Source organism: Oryza glaberrima, chromosome 5 (assembly GCF_000147395.1).
Source record: "Oryza glaberrima chromosome 5, OglaRS2, whole genome shotgun sequence".
NCBI lineage: Eukaryota > Viridiplantae > Streptophyta > Magnoliopsida > Poales > Poaceae > Oryza > Oryza glaberrima.
The window spans coordinates 20,662,510-20,676,508 of NC_068330.1; positions in this window are offsets into that span (position 1 = coordinate 20,662,510).

Genomic DNA, 13,999 nt, shown 5'->3' on the forward strand with positions numbered 1-13,999 from the left:
GCAGCGAAAACAATAGTTTTTCCCCGGTTTGTGCTTGACTCTTAACGGGATCGTCCGTCATATCAGGTGTGGCCTTTTGATTTTTGATACTGGTGAACGGGTGTTCTACGCGCTCGTACGTGGTGATCGATCGATATACGCAAAGCGCGTCCGTGTCCCCGACAGCCACCACATGGTTCCACACTACTCTACTAGTATTCCATTTTGGATGAGCTTTTGCGGAATCTGGGCAGCAACAGTAACGAGCTGGAAAGCATGCATCTTTAATTTTTCTGAGGTGCGTCAATGGCGGCAGATTCACCGGATCTAGCAGGCGGAGGCCAAGTGGATAGATATGAGCTGATGACAAGTACGTACAGTGCCTGCTGCTATTTGGTTCGTGTTGGGTTTTTCTCGAACTACGTATTCCGACCACCGGTTGCATTCCACGGTTGACACGTATGGAGTATGAACATTGGCATAAAAAAACAGTTCTATTTCAGTATTTTTACGAGCACAGCAGGTGACTAATTGTATATTTACTTGATGAAGCAGCGTAGTCACCTCTTGGATAGGTTGGACGGTCGTGCGAGCTTCGTCACTACATCTTTATGATAGACTATTCCATCGACTGACATCAATATCTTAAAAAAGCAGCCAGCTAATAAAAAAATACTATTAGTTATCCGCATAAGACAGTGTTGTTGGCTCCACCAGACCGCCACTGACATGATGAACATGTGATGGCAATTAACTAGTAGTATGCACTATGACTTTGTTCAATGTGCATTGCTGTGCTTATGTGATAGATGTTAACTTTGTTGCTCTCTATTTATACTGCTTCACAAAGATGAATTATTTGTTTGTAAGGGAGTACTATTTATTTTTGTAAGGGAAAACATAGAAGAATACATTAAAAAGGTGTTTGAAAATTTAAAACTACTTGAAGTACATTCATACCCGCGCTTTTTGAAAAAAAAAATAACTATCTAAAGAGATGATGAGGTTGAAACAACTCACATTTGTTCGATATGCATTGCTTTGCTAGTGTGACATGCTCTCTTGACTAATAACTGATTTACTTGGGAGGTCCTTCCCACCTGCTGTATTGTGTAAGTGTAAGATCCCTTCATACTAAGCGGTCTTTCTGTTATTGTATTTCATCGTGTTTAACATGGTACTGTTCTGCTTGAAAAAAAAAGTACTATCAAGTCAAATCTTGAAGTGGTTAAAGTAATTGTTTTTTCGTGCTCTATTTTTTATGCGCTCTATCTGCTGAAAGGGTTGGTGCTTGATTAGTGCTGGTTAATTACTAAATTAAAAATGATGTTACTCTTATTCAGGAAAAGAGGGCTTCACGTGATTGCTGTCACGCCCTCTCTTATGAACCTTCATTAATTGACCTATTAGGAGGTGCGCTGACATAAGCAAAATGGCATCAGTAATGACGATCAAATACAAACGTAAGCATATGCATGACGATATTTTAAAATCGTACCATCCATATATCAAGCGTAAGATGCTGATTAGCCTAGCTATCACTAGTTTTTTGCAAAATAAAATGGTCGTGATGTATAGTGGCATGAACACTAATGCCTCGAAATGATGGCTGATATATACAATTAACTATTCGGCGTGGAAAAAACTAATGAGCACGGTACCTTACGTTATATACCTTTTTTAGTTTATGTATATACTACTACCTTACGTTATTAATTAATTGATACTTTATTATATATATCTGCATGGATCTTATCTGGAGCACGGTATCTTGCACAACGCACACTTTGTTTATGGGTGAGCCACACGGTTTGACTGTGACAGAAAGAAATCATGCTCATGCATGGCCTGATCAATGACACATATAATGGGAAAAAGATATTGCAACTAGCTTGGAGTAATTTTAAAAACAGTTTTGGAAGGGTTCCTCTTGGATGGTTGACATACTATGGACAATTTCTTATAGGACGAATTAAATATTATAAACATAATAAATAACCCAGAATAAGTGATTTAAACATTGTTGGTGTAGAAAGTTTTTAAAGAAATCATACGTTAACCATGATGATATGCATAATCTACAAGTCAAAGAAAATCCCCCTTAATCACAATTTCACAACCTATTTAGTTGGAATAGTTTGAAGGATACACCTGATTAATGACACAACTAATTTATTTCAAATATTTTTTCTTCACTGTTAGTAGCAGTGATTCTTTTGGAAACTTATAAACAATCAACCTGTTAACGAAAAATCGAACACAGCCTGGGAGATCTGCTTAGCTCCTGTGCAGGTCCAAATCTTGATGAGATGCGGGCGTGCCAGTCAGTTTGATCCTACAACTGACAAGATATGCAAATAGTAGATCAAAACAGCCGATCGGCTGACAAGCCGATGGAGTAGTTCCAGCCGATAGCCGATAATAGCCGATACCGATACTAGCCGATAGCGATAGGGTTTAAGCAATTAGCTATATGTCCAATGTAGATAATGATTTAAAGGCAATCGGCTGATGATGATGTAATAAAATAACAATATAATCCAGTATAAACCAATTGACAAATAATGATATGATAAATAAGCATCGATCCGAAGGTTAAAGCACACATCGGCTGGAGGTCCGATGTCATGAAATCCACAAGATTAGATTAAACAGTGAAACCTTTGTTGTTATCGGCTAAATCCAACTTATATATATATGCAATCCTGATGAGCCGATGCAACGTTCAGATAACTCACCAGCTGAAACCCCGATGAAAACCCTTATTGGCAATCAAGAGGCAGGCTAGAGATTGTGGTTCTAAGCACGACTTAGTAGATCGAACTTAACTAATGCAGCACTAAGTATGAAAAGAAACATAATATCTATACAATCAAGCCGTTGACTGAGTTTTCAGGGTGGTAGATGTCTAAGCTAATCTAATATAGCAACGCGATTTAGTCGATACCGGCAGAAACCCTAAAACGAGAAGCAGCCGATAAAGCTAAATTGATATGCTAAAACTAGATTAACAGAGACATATGATAAATAGGTAGGCAAATATATCATCTAAACCAGAGCAATCCAAGAGGTCGAATGTATTAATGCAGCCTTGAATGACGCTGACGTAAACGATACAATTGCCTGGGCCGACGGAACGTAGGACTTACCCCTTCGCCGGAGATCGAAAGCTGATGCAGCCCCGCATCAGGTGCCAGGTTCCGTCGGATGATAAGTAAAAACCTCGGTAAAGAGGGTGGCGATGCGCCGAGAGTAGTTGTATTGATCGATAGATTGATTACATAGACCCCAAGTGTACATATTTATACCCATGGGTTGATACAAGTACTTGTTGGACAAGAGAAAACTTTCCTAAAGATAAAAGAAAACTAACAAACTATTCCTAATTAATACTCCCTCCGTCCCATAATATAAGGGATTTTGAGTTTTTGCTTGTACTGTTTAACTACTCGTCTTATTCAAAAAAATTATGCAAATATAAAAAATGAAAAGTTGTGTTTAAAGTACTTTGTATAATAAAGCAAGTCACAAAAAAATTAACTAATAATTCCAATTTTTTTTTGAATAAGACGAGTGGTCAAACGGTGCAAGAAAAACTCAAAATCCCTTATATTATGGGACAGAGGGAGTAGATAAACTTCCACGCCGCATCCTTCTTGAACCCGGACTCTTCTGGATAAATTCCCTTTAGTTGATCCGACTCCATCGAGAACACGGTTGCTGGCGATTTGACGACCCCCATCGGCTGATTCCATAATTTTGAAGCCGATGCTGACTCTAAGCCGATGATGACTTTGGGCTTACCAAATTTCGTCGTTAACACAACCATGTTCTTAAGCGTTATTGATTAGGGTACTTTTTATATCCTTGATAAAGGGGCCGGGTGTTTACATCCAGGGGTGTAAAGTTTTGGCGTGTCACATCGGGTATTATATAGGATGTCGCATGAGGTGTTCGTGCACTAATAAAAAAAACTAATTACAGAATCCGTCAGTAAACCGCGAGACGAATTTATTAAGCCTAATTAGTCCGTCATTAGCAAATATTTACTGTAGCACCACATTGTCAAATCATGAAGCAATTAGGCTTAAAAGATTCGTCTCGCAAATTAGACGCAATCTGTGCAATTAGTTATTTTTAGCCTATATTTAATACGTCATGCAGTTGTTCAAACATTCGATGTGACAGGGTGAAAAATTTTAGGGTGGGATCTAAACAGGGCCAAAGTACAGGAAGGTATCATATTTTCTAGTGTAAAATTTGGTACTTCCAGATACTAAATACCTCGAGATAAAAAAAATTAGTGTAAAAATTTAAGTACCTCATGATACTTTTTTAAGGATCGTAAAATTTTGCAACTTGTTTTAACTTTTTTTTCTAAGTCAAAATTTTCAATTACATTTGACCAAGCCAATAGCATTATTCACAACACAAAAGTAGTTTCATTAAATCTAATATTGAATATATTTTGATATTTTCTTTGTTCAGCATTATAAGATGTTTTAGTTTAAATAGATTCATGCATGAATGCATGCATGTGTCCAAATTTATATGGATGTTAATTAGTCACTCTAGACAATGGTTGGAGATGCCAAAAAATCTTATATATAATGTGAAACAAAGGGAGTAGAATGTTTGTTTTGTGTCAAAAATATTGTTATGTTTTTTTTTAAAATAATCAATTTTTAAAAAAAAATTAAAGAAAAACTTATAATATGAAATAGGAGGAGTAATTTAAATTGTTAATTCTCCCCGTTAATTTTGGCAGCGCCACATATATAATATGTAATATGTATGCATGTATATATTTTTTAAGTAGCTGTGTACAACTATACAAGCTGGCCTTTCATTGGTTGAAAGGGGTTATACGATTTCTCAATCATGGACGACGTGCTTGACCATCATCAATCACATGATAGTTTCTCGTTATCTGTTTGCCTAGTTGCCTGTGCTAGCTGTAAGTCAAGCTCACACTTGAATTATAGTATACTGGTATTACACTCACTAGTGGAGAAATCATCTTTCGTCGGTCGGCCGAATTCCACAATAGTCCCGGATGCAATAAAAACCGGGGCTAAAGATGATCTTTAGTCCCGGTTAAAAAGGGTAACGGGCATATTTGATCTTTAGTCCCGGTTGGTAATACCAACCGGGACTATAGATGTCGGGGATCTTTAGCCCCGGTTGGTAACACCAACCGGGACTAAAGTCCCACCCCTATATATATATATGTCTTCTTCCTGCTCCAGCTGCCCGAGAAAGCTTTAAAATTTCTTCAAAAAAGAGGGGCGGTCATGCCAAAATTTCTAGTGAATTTATTTTGGTGATTACATATAAATCGGAGGTGCCTAAAAGGTTTGCAACTTCATCCTCCAATATTTTTTTTGTCATATTACATTTGCAGCTATGTTTTGCACATTTTTTTGTCTCCAAAATTTAGTTGTAAGTTGATGAGGGAGAAAATTTGTGTAGGGAAGAAAGAATATATAGAAATTTAGTTGATTTGCTAAAGAAGGTTTTATAAAATAGTTGAGAAGGAAAACTGTAGTGAAAGTTAATCTTGAATACTAGAAAACAAACTAAAATGAAAATTAAAAGAAGTAAAACACATTAAAATTACTTTAAAACTTTAGAAATAGTAAATAAGAATTATTTGGTGTAATATTTTAAGATTTTTGTATGAATTATTTGTATGACTGTTGAAACAGTTTGTAATTATCTTATAATTATTGTATGACTGTTATTATTGTAAGAATAATTATTTTTGTACGATTTTTTTTCGACTCATGTAGATGGATCGGCAATGGATGTACGCTGACCGGCGGTCCAAAGAGTTTATTGACAGCGTGCACTATTTTTTGAGACAGGCAAAGGGGTTTTATTTGTTGTCCATGCAATAAGTGTAAGAATCAGAAGGAGTATTCTGCATCCAGGACTATTCATTTCCACTTGTTTGAGTCGGGGTTCATGCCAAGCTGTAACTGTTGGACATCCCACGGAGAGCAAGGTGTTGAAATGGAAGAAGATGAAGTGGAAGACGACAATATTCCGGACTTTGCTCAGTACGTTGGATTTGAAGGAAATCAAACTGGCGAGGAGGAAAGGGATGCTGATGGTAACGACGTTGCGGATGATCTTGGTCAGATGTTGCAGGATGCCAAGGAGGACTGCGAAAGTGAAAAGGGGGCCCATAAATTGGACAAGATGTTAGAGGACCACAGAACTTCGTTGTACCCAGGTTGCGAGCAGGGGCACAAAAAGTTGGATACCACTCTGGAGTTCTTGCAATGGAAGGCAAAAAATGGGGTTAGTGACAAGGCATTTGGCGATTTATTGAAACTCGTCAAGAACATTCTTCCGGAGGGAAACAAATTGCCCGAGACAACGTACAAGGCTAAGAAGATAGTCTGCCCACTAGGACTGGAAGTTCAGAAGATTCACGTATGTCCGAATGATTGTATCCTATATCGCGGTGAGGAGTATGAGAACCTAGAAGCATGCCCTGTTTGCAAAGCACTACGATACAAGATTAGACGAGACGGTCCAGGAGAAGTTGACGGGCAGCTAACAAAGAAGAGAATTCCTGCTAAGGTGATGTGGTATTTCCCTATAATACCACAGCTAAGACGTTTGTTCAGGAACAAGGGGAATGCTAGAATGATGCGATGGCACGCTGAAGAGCGTTAACAGGACGGGATGCTGAGACACCCCGCTGATGGTTCGCAGTGGCGAAACATCGACAGAAAATTTTTGGAAAGGACGCACGAAACATACGGTTTGGTTTGAGTACGGATGGCATGAATCCTTTTGGAGAAATGAGCAGCGGCCATAGCACTTGGCCCGTTACGATGTGTATCTACAAACTCCCCCCTGGCTATGCATGAAGAGGAAGTACATAATGATGCCGATTATTATTCAAGGCCCCAAGCAACCTGGTAACGACATCAATGTGTACCTAAGACCACTGGTCGAAGATCTTAAGCTGTTGTGGAAGAAGGAAGGTGTCCCCGTGTGGGACGAGGACAAACAGGAGGAGTTTAACATACAAGTGCTGCTGTTCGTAACCATCAACGATTGGCCTGCACTTAGCAACCTATCCGGACAGTCCAACAAGGGGTACAAGGCTTGCACTCACTGTATGGATGAAACAGAAAGTACGTATCTTAAGCACTGTAGGAAGGTTGTATACATGGGTCATCGTCGATTCCTTGCAGCAAACCACCCGGTACGGAAGAAAGGCAAGCACTTCGAATATAAGGCTGACCACCGTACGAAGCCTAAACATCGCAGCGGGAAAACAGTGTTTGCTATGGTTAAAGATCTTAAAGTAGTGTTCGGAAAGGGGCCTGGAAGCTAGCCTATAGAGAGCGAAGATGGTCATGCGGCGATGTGGAAAAAGAACTCTATATTTTGGGAGTTACCCTATTGGGAATTCTTGGACGTACGCCATGCAATCGACGTGATGCACCTCACTAAGAACCTTTGCGTAAACCTTCTTGGCTTCCTAGGTGTATACGGAAAGTCGAAAGATACACTGGAAGCACGTAATGATCTGAAGCATATGGAACAATGCGGTGACCTTCACCCGGAACCAAAGGAGAAAGGAAGCCATTACTTGAGTCCAGCCAGCTACACTCTTAGTAAGGCAGAGAAGGAAAGTATGTTTGAATGCTTGGAGAGCATAAAGGTACCGTCTGGATACTCCATGAATATCAAGTGAATAATAAGCACGAAGGAGAAGAAGTTCACAAACCTAAAGTCTCATGACTGTCACGTGTTGATGACACAACTGCTACCAGTTGTAATAAGGGGTATCCTTCCAGACAATGTCCAGGCAACAATAACAAAACTATGTGCATTCATGAACGCAATTTCGCAAAAGGTCATCGATCTGGATAGATTAGAAGCCCTTCAGAATGATGTGGTGCAATGTCTCGTTAGTTTTGAGTTGATATTTCCACCTTCATTTTTCAATATAATGACGCATCTGCTTTGTCACCTTGTGAAAGAGATCAGTATTCTCGGGCCTGTGTACCTACACAACATGTTTCCTTTCGAGAGGTACATGGGCGTTCTGAAGAAGTATATTCGTAACCGTGCTCGTCCAGAGGCAAGCATCGCCAAGAGTTATGGAACAAAGGAGGTCATCGAATTTTGCGTAGAATTTATCGAAGATCTTTGCCCAATCGAGGTACCTGAATCACGCCATTAAGGGAGACTACGGGGAAAGGGAACTCTCGGAAGGAAAGCAATAATGACGGTAGACAGCAATTTATTCCGTAAAGCCCATTTCACGGTTCTGCAACAATTTTCATTAGTAGCTCCTTACATCGAGGAGCACTTGGCTCTAGTTCGCGCCAGGAACATCGGTAAGTCCGATGCATGGATTACACGGCATCACATTGATACTTTCCTCGCGTGGATACGACAACATCTCATGGGTAACGAGTCGATCAACCAACAACTTGCCTTCCTGGCGAGGGGACCGTCTGGGTTGATCGCGACATTCCAGGGATATGAGATCAATGGGTACATATTCTACACGAGAGCCCAAGACATGAAGAGCACGAACCAAAACAGCGTTGTTCGTGTCGATGCCATTGGACACGATGGAACAACTGGCACGTATTACGGTGCCATCGAGGACATATGGGAACTTGACTATGGTCCTCTAAGGTCCCTTTGTTCCGGTGCCAATGGGTTAGGTTGACTGGTGGAGGCGTAATGATTGATGACAGTGGGATGACAACGGTTGACCATAACATGGTTGGATACTCGGACGAACCTTTTGTCCTTGCCAATGATGTAACACAAGTCTTTTTCGTGAAGGACATGTCTAGCAAAGGAAAGAAAGGCAGAGGGCTTGACGAGCCTAAGCGTCACGTGGTTCTCCCAGGCAAAAGAAAAATCGTCAGAGTTGAGGACAAGACTGACGTGGATTACGATCAGTTGGATGGGCAACCCCCTTTCACGGTGACGATTGACCCTAGCATCCTCCTATCAAATGAAGACACCCCTTACTCACGTAGCGATCACAAGGAGGGAACAATAGTGAGGAGAAAGTACGTGCGGTCAACCATCACTGCCGATGTATTGCCGTAATTATTGTGTACACGATGTAAACTATTTTGGATGTATTGATTATCCATGTAAATCAATTGATGTATGGCATATGTTAATTACACACGATTATTAGAGGTTTTAACAAGTTTAAATCATGTATATGCTAGTTATATGCGATACTTACAATTTTTAAAAGTTTTAAATCACGCAGGTGGCAATTTCATATGTTAATTAGAGTTTTTAACATTTAATTTACTATCATTCATATGCTAATTATAATTGACTAGAGAATTTTTAAAAGTTTCAAATCATGCATGTGGCATTTACATATGTTAATTAGAGTTTTTCACAATTTAATTTACTATCATTCATATACTAATTATATATGACTATTCGAATTTTTAAAATTTTTAAATCATGCATGTGGCATTTACATATGTTAATTAGAGTTTTTAACAATTAATTTAATATAATTCCTATGCTAAGTATATATGATGATTACAATTTTTATTAATTTTAAATCATGCCGTATGTATATACATATGTTAATTAGAGTTTTTACCAATTTAATAATATCATTCATATGCTAAGTATATATGATTATTAGAATTTTTATTAATTTTAAATCATATATTTGCTTATTACGTTTTATCCACTTAATTTATTACAGACAACAATAATTTTTTGAAGTAATTATCATTAATCTTTGTACTTTAAATAATTGTAATGCATTATCTTCTATTTTAGAAACACATATGTAATGGAAAATAATATTCAGTGCGCTTATTAGTAGTCCTGGTTCTTAACCCTAACCGGGTTTAAAAAGAATTTGAAAATAGCGGGAAAAGATCTTTAGTCCCGGTTGATGAGAACAACCGGGAGTAAAGATATCTTTACTCCCGGTTGTTGAGAACAACCGGGACAAAAGATCTTTTTTTTAGTCCCGGTTGTTCTCAACAACCGGGAGTAAAGATATCTTTACTCCCGGTTGTTCTCATCAACCGCGACTAAAGATCTAGGGCTATATATATTCCCGATGCGCGCCCTCGTCTTCTCCTCCAACACTTAGAAGTTTTTGCCCGATTGATCTCTCTCGGCTTCTCCTTCGCCGCCACTGCCTAGGGCATCCCCGCGCCGCTGCCGCCGCCGTATCTCACCGTCGTCTCGCGCTCGTCGTTGTTGCCGCCGCCTCCGCCTCCTCCTCCGCCGCCGTATCTCTGGGGTGAGAGCTGCCGCCGCCTCCCTCTCGATCTCTCTCTCCGATCTCGATCTCTCTCTCTCCCTCTCGGTTGCCGCCGGCCGCCGAGTTTCAGACGCCGACGCCGACCTCGTCACGACACGACGCCGCGCCACGACGACGCCGCGCCATGAGACGCCACGACGCCGCCGCGGCACGGCACCGGCGCCGCGCCGCCACACCGCTGCCGCGCCACGGGCCACCGGCGGCGCACCACGCCGCCGCCGCGCAACGCCGCGGCCGCGAAACGCCGGCACCGGGCGTAGTGCCACGACGGCACCACGCCGCACGCCGCACGCCGCCGCCGTGCCACGCCGCGCGCGGCGCCACGCCGCCGCCGCGCCGCCCCACCGCCGCTCCGCTGCCGCCACACCGCCGTCCCGCTGCCGCCACACCGAGAACGTGAACGAGCGAACGAACGTGAACGAGAACAAGGTGAATGAACGTGAACGAGAACGAGCGAACGAACGTGAACGAGCCAACGAACGTGAATGAGAACGAGCGAACGAACGTGAACGAGAACAAGGTGAATGAACGTGAACGAGAATGAGCGAACGAACGTGAACGAGCCAACGAACGTGAATGAGAAGGAGCGAACGAACGTGAACGATAACGTGAACGAGCGAACGAACGTGAACGTGAAATGCAATTATAGGCAGGTGAATGAACGTGAACGAACAAACGTAGGTGAATGAAACGTGACCTTAACGAGAACGCGAACATGAACGATATCGTGAATGAAACGTGAACGTCAAATGCAATATATGTTACTTCGCGTTTATCCTAATACATCTTTTTGTATCTTGCAGAAAAGACGTTGTCGGAGTCGTCCCTCAAGCCGGAGTGGTAGAGCTAGCCGTCGAAGGACTTCGCGCAGGCAAGTGACGTAATTATATATATATGATTGTTATATTTGTAATGCAATTAAGATTATTAGATTTGTAATTAGACTTAATTAGCATATAAGATTGTGTAGTGTTCTAATATACGACAGTTACACTTAGAATACATGACTATTTGAGTTTTAGTATAAGATTATTGGAGTTTTAATATAAGATTATTATATTTGTAATTAGACTTAGTATATAATTATTGACTAGCTAGGGTCCTATAATATACGTCACCTAGACTTAGCATATATCACTATTTGAGTTTTAGTATAAGATTATTAGATTTGTAATTAGACTTAGCATGTAAGATTGTGTAGGGTTCTAATATACGACAGTTACACTTAGCATACATGACTATTTTAGTCTTAGCATATAAGATTATTGGAGTTTTAATATAAGATTATTATATTTGTAATTAGACTTAGTATATAATTATTGACTAGCTAGGGTCCTATAATATACGTCACCTAGACTTAGCATATATCACTATTTGAGTTTTAGTATAAGATTATTAGATTTGTAATTAGAATTAGCTTCTAAGATTGTGTAGGGTTCTAATATATGACAGTTACACTTAGCATACATGACTGTTCGTTTAGTCTTAGCATATAAGATTATTTGAGTTTTAATATAAGATTGTTAAAACATAAATGTCTCATGACTTAGCAGATGTTTCCTGTATGAACAGATGGCTGATCACGATGAGGAACAGATATTGTACGATACAATCGCGGAGGGAAGCAACCAGTACTGGAACGAAGAAGAGGGGAACGAGGATCCAAACCAGTATTTGAACGACGAAGGGAACGTGGAGAGGGATGCGGAGGGGAACCAGGAAGGGCACGTGGAAAGGGATGTGGAGGGGAACCAGGAGGAGGAGGCTAGTGGAAGTCAACCCTCCTTCGTTGGACAGAAGAGGGCACGCGGGCAACGAGGTGCCGCGAAGAAGCTTGAGGGTCGGCACATCATAACGGAAGTGGAAGAAGATGGACGACCTAGTGCCCTGGCAGAAGCCGCCAAGAACTATGTACGTCACAGCGGTTGGGTTGTGCGGGATAACGTGCCTGTCAGTACGGTGTACTGGCGAAGAACAAGGGCACGCGGAGATCATGAGAGCTTTGTCCCAGATTCGGAGAAAGAGATGCTGTGGACAACAATGCTCGAGACATTCACCCTTCCCGCGAGTACAGAGGACAAAGTGAAAAGGTGGACTCTGAAGAAAATGGCAGAACAGTTTCAGAGCTTCAAGGGAGATCTGTACCAGAAATATATCCTGAAGGGCCAGACACCGAACTTCGACACATTCCCAAAGCTAAGGGATCACTGGGACGAGTTCGTTGCATATAAGATAGGTGAACAAGGGAAGGCGATGATGGAAAAAAACAAAGAAAATGCCGCCAAGAAGAAGTACCATCATCACTTGGGGTCAGGCGGCTATAGCGTCGCGATGCCGAAGTGGAAGGAGATGGAGGCTAGCTTGCTTGAGAGGGGTATCGAACCGGCCACCGCTAATTGGCCGGAACGATCGAAGTTCTGGTACTATGCTCACGGTGGAACGCTCAACCCAGCTGATGGCTCACTGGTCTTCGGCGATCAGATACGAGAGGCTGCGCGTCGACTAACAGACGCAGTGGAAGCCTCTTCTCAGGGCACGTTCCGACCGGACAGAGAGAGGGACGAGCTGTCACTCGCCCTGCAGACTCCAGAGCATCCAGGACGAACACGAGGGAAAGGGGTGATTCCTTGGAAGATTGGGTTCAAGGAGGACATCCACACGTACAGGAGTCGGATGAGGCGCAAGAGAGATACCGAGGCGAAGATTGCAGATCTAGAGTTCAGGGTATCGAGCTACGAGTGCAACATGCAAGAGGAGGTGGCAAGGAAGGTTGATGAATGCATGGCCGCACATCGGTCCCATGATCCCCAGACGACCATTCCTCCTGCAATGGTGAGCTCGTCAGGAAACCGTAGCAGCTGCGCATCAACGGGGCAGGTAGGATCACAGAGCATGGACGTCATGCAAACCCAGGACGAATCCACCTGCCCGGTTGATAACATCACTCAGCGGACACCATGTGAGCTGCATATTCCTTTCAAGAACTTATCAATAAAGGTAAGCTCGTAGTTTATATATTTTAGATTTGGCCATTCCGCTAGTTGATGCTTATATATGTTGATTACTAATAAATAACCTCTCACCACATGAAGGTGGCGTCGGGCATGGCCATCCCAACGGACCCTTCAGGTACTTACCACTGCAGGCCGATTCCAGCAGGATACTCCAAGGTCGAAGTTGAGTTGGTCGAAGGCGCGTATGAGGACCTCGAGCTGGATTACCCTGGAGGAGACGGTGAGACGCATCTACGAGACACAAGCCAGGCCATTATTCTATGGCACAGGCGGTACATCATCCTCCCTGGGCGACAAGCGGCGTCTCGTGCACCATCTCCTCCGGCTCCGCCATCTCCTCCTCAAGATCCTGCACCGTCTCCTCATGCTCCAGCACCGTCTCCACCTCAGGCTCCTGCACCGACTCCTCCTCAGGCTCCTGCACCGACTCCTCCGCAAGCTCCTCTTCCGGCACCTTCAAAGTCAAGGGCCCCCCAAGCTCCACCGCCTGCCCACACAAGGGCAACGAAGAAGGCGAAAGTTGACGCCGCCAAGAACAAGGACCCGGGGTACGATTGCATGCAAGAGGAGCTTGACGCTTACGTGGCATCATAAGTCAAGAGACAATTCAAGCCTCGAAGTCCAGAAAAGAAGATTCCTATAGACTCGAGTGTCATGAACTTCTTTAGGGGTATGTCTGCACCTGCCAAGAAGGCCATTA